The sequence below is a fragment of the Adiantum capillus-veneris genome, chromosome 20 (assembly GCF_014529385.1).
Source record: "Adiantum capillus-veneris isolate H3 chromosome 20, ASM1452938v2, whole genome shotgun sequence".
In the NCBI taxonomy this organism is placed as follows: Eukaryota; Viridiplantae; Streptophyta; class Polypodiopsida; order Polypodiales; family Pteridaceae; genus Adiantum; species Adiantum capillus-veneris.
Genome location: NC_140950.1, coordinates 75686159 through 75694462, shown reverse-complemented (window position 1 = coordinate 75694462; position 8304 = coordinate 75686159). Strand labels below are relative to the sequence as shown.

At 41.4% G+C, this 8304-nt stretch overlaps 1 pseudogene; it reads left to right on the top strand.

Moving 5' to 3' along the window:
* The first annotated feature begins 726 nt into the window (after window positions 1-726).
* The window catches only part of LOC147432773 (uncharacterized), a 30854-nt pseudogene continuing 23276 nt past the window's right edge, over window positions 727-8304 (top strand).

Here is an 8304-nt window from a genome sequence, read left to right as displayed (position 1 = left end):
GATGTGAACATCAAGTGACCGCCAAGTGATCCCCATGTGAATCCCAATCGACATGTGATCACATTGTGACCCCACCCATTACCAAGTGATTACAGCGTGACCTCAACTATCCCAAGTTAAAGTGATGGTAGTGTGACCCCGTCCATCCCAAAGTGATCTCCAAGTGAACATCATTTGATCTCCACCCCGTCATTTTTGCTATCTGATTCTATGTTCACACTTCCATTTCAAGTGGCACGCGATAGCTTAATGGGAGAGCCGTGGCCTCCGGGTGTGTAGGTGGTGGGTTCGAGTAGCAAGGGCTCAACCGGCCGGAATCCTTTTATTTTTGAGAATAAATGGACGGTCCACATCATTCGAAGATGCTGGACCGTAGATCCTACCTAACAAAGTGGTGTCAAATAGTCCCGTGGCTCCTTCCCACCCTTTTGTGTGTCCTGTGTCCCAACAAGACGCAAGTTCTTCGCTGGACCCAATATATATATCAAAGCTGTCGCCTGTAATTTCTTGTATGAAAAGTTAAAACATTGTCTCTCTGCAAAATGAAGAGACAGCATTTGATGGATGGCGAGCAGCAACTGCAAAATTACATAACAACGGCCACTTCACCACCAAGAATAACTGCAGCGCTCCCACCACCCTCCTCCTCCTCACCCTCATCACCTTCAACTCCCATCATTCAACACCACCACCAACCTGATGCAGGTGATGGTGATGGTGATGACGATGAACGCCAACAACAACAACAACATGCAGGTGACGATATCTTCCTGCCTGAAGATCTTCTAGTATACGAGTTGCTCCCGAGTCTCCCCATTAGAGAGTTGCTTCGCCTGCATGCAGTTCATCCCTCCCACACCTACACCATTGCTAAGTAAGAAGTAGTGTCTTCCGTGCATTCTCTTTTTCACATCTTTTAGAGCAGGATAGTTCTTTTGGAGAGTAACTCGCATGGTTGATTGCCTAGGATCTTTTTTATGTCATAATGTTTATCTATGGCCTTATGGATTAGTGATAATTTAGTTGTGTATTTGAAGCACTTCACACTGGTCATATCATGCGTGTGTAAAGGAAAACAGATCAGATGGACCCTATGCACTGCAAAGAAATACTCGTGCATATAAGAAATAATAATGATGATTAAATGAGATTATAACAAATTTCTAGAAATAGAGAGAAAACTCATGGTACATTGTGGTTTGCATTGTTAAAGCCACATGTCTTGTTGATAGATACGAGAAAACATTTAAAAGAGAAAAGCCAAGTTTGAAAATTATTTCACAAGAGAAAATAAATAAACTAAGACTGTTTGAACATGATAACAATGAGGAATGTAAACGAGTAGGGTTAGTGTAGCCGTTTATGTGTTCCTTTCAGTGCATAGGTAACACATCTTACTGGAGGTAAGATGTACCCAATCTTAAGAATCAAATGATGTAATCATATCTAGAAATTGATTTTGGGTAATGCTAGCTAGTTGTTCACTAAGCTAAAGATGGCAAGTGATGTATGTAAATTGTTTTGATAAATGACTTGGTTGTATGTATATATGTTAGAAGAAAATATTATGCCTTGAATATTTTATAGTGTTTATAGATGGCCATTTTGGGATTGATTAATTAACCTCAAAGAAAAATGTTAACAAAGCCACAAAAAAATTACATGGACTTCTAATGTATATTCAGAGAGCTATGGAGGAAAGTAGAGATAGGTGTTTAAGAGGGATGATAGTCTATTCATACAAAAAGAATGGATCACAGACCTTTTATAGGCATAATACTTTGATTAGGGTATGTCTCTATAAGTGACCATGACTTTAGGGCTCTACAATGTTCTAAATGAGAGCAGATAGAAGGTCAACCATTGATCTGGAAACAAAATTACTGCTCTCCATTTCCTAATGGCGTTGAAAAAGGCCATACACATTTTGAACACTAAACCTAATAAGTCTATGAAGTTAATTATATGTCAGAGTCATGTTATGGAAATCGATGATACAACACGATACCAAATCTCTTTTTCTAGTTTCTCCCATTTCTAGCAGTTATTTTTTTCACATTTTTTAGCTATGAGAGGGCATAATAATTCTTTTTCGAAGTAGCTAATGGGGTTGTGTACCTAGCATATTTTTAACATCTTTTAGCTACGAGAGGCCTTAATAATTATTCTGCTAAGTAACTAACATGGTTGTATGCCTAGCATATTCTTAATGTCTATCTATTTAAAAATGTTGGGGCCTTGCTATGCATCGTGTGTGATCCACTAAGGCTATAAACACTCAACCTCAATGCAGGAAAGCTCAACGGATGCAATCGGTGTGTCACTCACCTCTTTGTAGCCATCAATGAGGGAATCCCATGTTTTCAGAGAGGAAGAAGCCCACCGTTGCTTCCCACCTTACCTCCATGCTCTCTCTATCACGCTTAGACACTCATGCCCATACATAGTAAGAAGATAACATAGGAGGGAATGACGGAAATGTTAGTACATTCAAGAATGAGGAAAACGTTAGGTTACAAGACTCATATGTGGGTCACCCCGGTCTTTTATGGGCACCCACACTCAACCAGTCTCAGCACTAACAAGTTTGTAGTGCACCTCTCATCGCTCGATCCTTGACCTTGCATCTATGAGACCTAAAATCCCGGTGCATGATTCATATAAACAATAATAATAAATTTGTCCTAAAGTACCATGAAGGTAAGATTTTCTCTTCCAGATGTAAATTTTGTCCTCAAAAGTTATGAACGTGATGCACAACTCATCCCACTCCCGACATTTCATGGGTCGACCTTGGACGTTCCCGCAACTCATGTAAACAATTTTGCTTGTTTGATGTTGTACATTGTTGAGGAAGGACATGTAATTACTTAATTTAACACCACACTTAAGGGTGAAGATTGGAATTTGTTTTCCAAGCTTCAAGCAAATTATATTCCAAATTTTTCCGATTACTAGCAAAAATTCTTAGCCACTTTTTGCAAATCTCCAAACTTTTTCTCATTTTTTGAGCAATTATGCTCCTTTAAGAAAAATTATCCTCATGAAATCATTGATAAAACTTGCACAAGTTTCAGGAATTTTATCGACCATTATACTCCCACTTTCAACATTGATCCGCTTACCATCATGGGATCATTTTTTAGGGGGTTGCATCCTAGTATTCAAATTTTAGTGAGGGCTCAAGATCCACAAGATTTAAATACTGCTAACGTCTACCGTTAATGTGGAGATTTCCTACAGGTGTGCTTATGAACCACAACTAGTTGCGACGCCATCTCGATCGTACTACCCATGGATAGTCTCACACTCTTTATCCATGTCCACTCCTAGTTTATCTTTACGAGCTCCATATTATGTACCCAAATTACAATCAACACCACCTCTGCAATTACCACATGGTACCCCACCCCAACTCCAAGCAGCACCATCACCTCTTTTGCTCCAAACACCCACACCCACTATGAACACTTCCTCTTCATCCAGTGTCTAGACAAGGGCAAGGCTAGGGAGTCACGGACTGGGCCAGGGGCCAGGCTAGGCAATGTGGACAAGGGGATCCGGCTAGGGCATAAGGCTAGAAGCCTCCCTTTATATTGGGAGGTTGGGAGGAGGATCCTAGGTCTAGTCACCCAAGAGCTTACATTGGTATCAAGAGCCGAGTTACTTTTTGAGGACACAAGGGCATGGAGAGCCCCACCTTTTTTTAGAGCTTTTCTTGCATGTGCATGAGGACGTGACTTCTCCCCACCGTAGCCTCGACGAGACTCATCCTGTGGGAAACCCCGCTTGCAAGAGAGGACGATGACGGGATCACCTGCTCGAAATCGCTTGGTTTCGGCCTTGAACGGCACGCGCAATCGTGCAGAGGGGATCTCGTCTCTTCGGCGGCCTCATTGGGCACTACACGCAGCGATGGGAGTCCCCTCGCCTACTCGACGGCTTGCAACAGCTTCCATCGTCGTTTCCAAAACGGCTTTTCATATTTTCCCTAAGGCCCAAAAACTTTGGGCAAAATTTTTGAACTAGTATGCATGCCCACCCTGGCACACACCCTTACAACAAGAGGCGTCTCGATATACAACGAGGGCACGGAACTCGATTCATGGCATATCGTTCAGCAGGCCAAGAGTCAATAAGATGCATAATTTTGCAACTTAATCACTGTACAACAATAATTTCGGCCTTGATGTCCATTTGGTATCCGGTCAAGGGGAACATAATCTCGCCAAAAGGCAGCGAACTTCTTCATAGGACGTCAATTTCTCGTTCCTTCTTCCAAATTGCAAAAAATGTAGCATCCCATCAAACCTCGTTGACATTGACTTTTACAAACCAGTATGCAACATAATTAGCAAGGCTAATTATTGACTGCGGTGCCAACTATGACTACAGGATTATTTTTGACTCAAGGTATTTTTCTTTCTATTCCGTCCAGTGCACTGTGTTGCCATAGATTCAGATATCAATATGACTTTTGATTTCAAGCATCATACGCCTGGTCCTGCTCATGATGGCTCGCAGTCGGATGCTCTCACAGAGCGAGGATGCCCACGACGCTAAGGGAGGTGATGACGCTTACGAATTGCTTGATATTCAAGAATTTCCTGCACTTCAGACACGCATATTAGTAATCGAAGGATATTTTGCATCTTTAAATGAAAATGTTACTGATTTATTTACGTTAGTGATACAATTTATGAAGCAGCAGGCCAAGGGCCCTGTTTTCCGACACATGCATGAGCACACTATTACTCAGGGGCAAGGCCCTTCTTATCAAGGACAAGGTCTATCTCCATATTCTTTGCACACTCTCACTGCAAAGGAGGTGGATGAGTTGTTGAAAAACACCAAACCACCGACTTTTAAGGGGGGAGACCGAGATCGTAATAAGGATGCAGTGAATATCTTTCTCAGCAAGTGGGATGGAATTCACGCCTTACGGCGTACTCCGGATGCAGTTAGAGCACTGCACACAAGTTTAACTTTGGAAGACAAGGCCTACAAATGGTGGATGTCTCTCAAGGAGAAGAATATCACACCACAGAGTTGGGCAGCCTTTGAGGCCAAAGTTTTTTTTTTTCAAATGAGGAAGATCAAAATTGGACAGCTTGGGACACGTGTTCCATGCGCTAGCACCCATGATTACTTGAATATATATCTCACTATCGAGATGTTATCCTCAAGTTGTAAGGACTAGACACCCTTCAGCAAGTACACGAGTTTATCCGTGGTCTAACACCAGAGCTTAAGAAGCATGTCAAGAATCAGGACCCTAAAACACTTGAGAAGGCCATAATGAAAGCACACATTCATGATGATCGAGATGAAAAAAAATCACATAATATTCATGTGCCTGCTAATACACATGGTAATACACATACACAGTATGGGCACAACAAAAGAAAATTTATAGTAGCCAATTCAGAAGAAGCTAAAAAACCCAAGGGGTCCTATGGTCCTCTCTCTCCCGAGGACTTTGATAAGGCTAAAAAAGAGAAGTTATGTTCTCAATGCTTGGAAAGCGGCCATGCCAAAAAGGATTGTCCCAAGGGGAAATCTGTTGCTCATAGCAAGGAGAAAGCAGTGAACACAGTGCAACTGCTGCCTCTTGAGTCTTCCTCACGATTCTCTACAGTGGAACTAACACACAACAAGGTGGTGCATGAATGTTGTATTACAGCTTCCATGTGGCAATAGACCTTCGAACCACATAAGTTAGTGTGTATGCATGGATATCTGCAAAGACAGAAGGTCTGCATCTTGGTAGATGGCGCTGCTACTCACAATTTCATTAATTATGCATTGGTGAAAAAACTCAAATTGCCTTAAACTCCGAGTTCCCACCTCTAAAAGGTAGTAATGATGAATGGTTATGATGCTGAAATCTGGGGTACTAAAGTTCTCAAGCTGTACCGTTGGAAGTACAAGGCTACTCCACATCCTTAGATTTTCAAGTTATGAACATGGAGAGGGCAGACGTGGTACTTGGTAAGGAATGGCTGCATAGCCTAGGACCATCATTGAAAGTAATTTATGAGCATAGCAATTTGATGTTTGAATCCCATGGCATACATGTGTTGTTGTTAGGAGAGAAGGATGTGCCTTCCTCACCACTGATATGTACAACTCAGCTTATGCAGCTCGTTTCTGATAATGAAATAGATCAAGTTTTCTCTTTCATCTCTTCCACCACCGGCTACTTCTCAACAAGCAAAGGTTGCTAGTGCTTTAAAAAATTTATTAAGGGAATTTGAAGATTTTTTTCCTAATGATTTGCCATCAAGATTACCGCCGACACAATCAGTGCAACATAGCATCGATGTGGTTGCAGCAGGCAATAAACCAATAAATAAACCACCCTACCGCATGAGTTACTCTAAAGCTGTTGAGGTGGAATGTCATCTTTCTGACTATCGTAGCAAAGGGTTTATCCAACCCAGCTCTTCACCATGGCATTCTCCTATCCTATTAGTGAAGAAAAAAGATGGTAGTATGTGCATGTGCGTAGACTACCGTGGTTTAAATGTTGTTACTGTTAAGAACAAATACCCATTACCACGCGTCAATGAGTTGTTCGACAAGCTCACTCATGCTCGTATCTTTACAAAAATAGACTTGCGGTTGGGTTATCACCAAGTACGTATTCGACTTGCTGATATACCCAAAACTGCATTCCAGACAAGGTTTGAACACTACGAGTTTTTGGTTAACCAACGTGCCCACAACATTCATGACACTTGTGGATAGTGTCGTGAAACCGTACTTGGGCAAATTTGTCATCGTTTTTCTCGATGACATTCTAGTATACAATGCTTCTGAGGAAGAACACCTACAACATCTGAGGCAAGTGTTCGAATTGTTATGAAAAAATTGATTATGTGCCAAGGAGTCTAAGTGTGATTTCCTGAAAGAGGAAATTCACTACCTTGGGCATATTATTTCAGCTACTGGACTACACATAGATCAATCCAAAGTGGATACCATTAGATAGTGGCCTTTTCCTAAAAATATGGATTTGCAGGTTTTTATCGAAGGTTCGTTAAAGACTATGCGAACATTGTTGTTCCCATGACAGACCAATTGAAAGGCAAAGGCAAGACCTTTCAGTGGGGACCCGCTCAACAGCATAGTTTTGATATGCTCAAGGATGCATTAGCTACGGCACCAAATCTAGATATTGTACATCCTTTGAAACCATTGGTTTTGGAAACGGATGCCAGAGTCCGTGCTATTGGAGCACTCCTACTACAAGAAGGGCGGCCAATTGCATTTGAAAGAAAGAAGCTTGATTCAGCACAACAGAATTATTTTGCTTATGAACGCGAACTCTATGCAATAGTGTATTCCGTGAAAACATGGAGACATGATTTGTACGACGCTCAATTTGAGATTGTGTTTGACCATGAAAGCATTGAATGGTTTACACAACAAATCGATTGAAGGGTCGAAAAGCTAGGTGGACTGAGATTCTTCAGGAATATGACGCAGAGCTCCGGTATCATAAAGGACGATACAATGTGGTGGCTGACGCTCTTAGTCGTATGCCTGAGATCAATTATCTCTTGTTCACGAAATTTCGCAACGAATGTTTGGATTCTCTAAAGGGAAAATTGAGCAGGATGATGCATATTTCAAAGCATGGAGCCATGTGCAAATGACGGATCCTTCTTGTAGAGTGCGCAGGTGATGGAGAAGGTAGGAAAGAAGACTACACACACACACCAACACACATCGAGACACACACACACAATCGTTACCTTGCAACAGCCATTCAACGTGCTGCTCTTCTCTTCTTCTCTCTCTGAACTATTATCCAAAGTATATTTACAACATAGTATAGTCAGTGTCCGGCCGCCCATAGCACAATGGACATATTCTTTAACATCATATTCTTTAACACTTCCCCTCAAGCTCAGAGTGAGCTTGCATATGATGGATTCCCAATGCTTCACGAAAGTAGGAAAACTTCTCCTTTCCAAGAGATTTTGTGAATATATCCGCAACTTGATCATTTGTCTTCACATACACCAAATCAATCTCATTTGCCAAAACTTTTTCTCTAATGAAGTGATAATGTACCTCAATGTGTTTAGTGCGAGCATGGTAGACTGGATTCTTTGCCAACATGATGCTGCTAATATTGTCACAATATATAATGACACTGTCAAGATAGTCAAAACCAAAGTCTACTATAAGTACTCTCAACCATGACTCTTCACATGCTGCCAAAGCTACTCCACGATATTCAGCTTCTATACTTGATAATTCTACAGTTGATTGCTTCTTGCTACTCCAACTTAT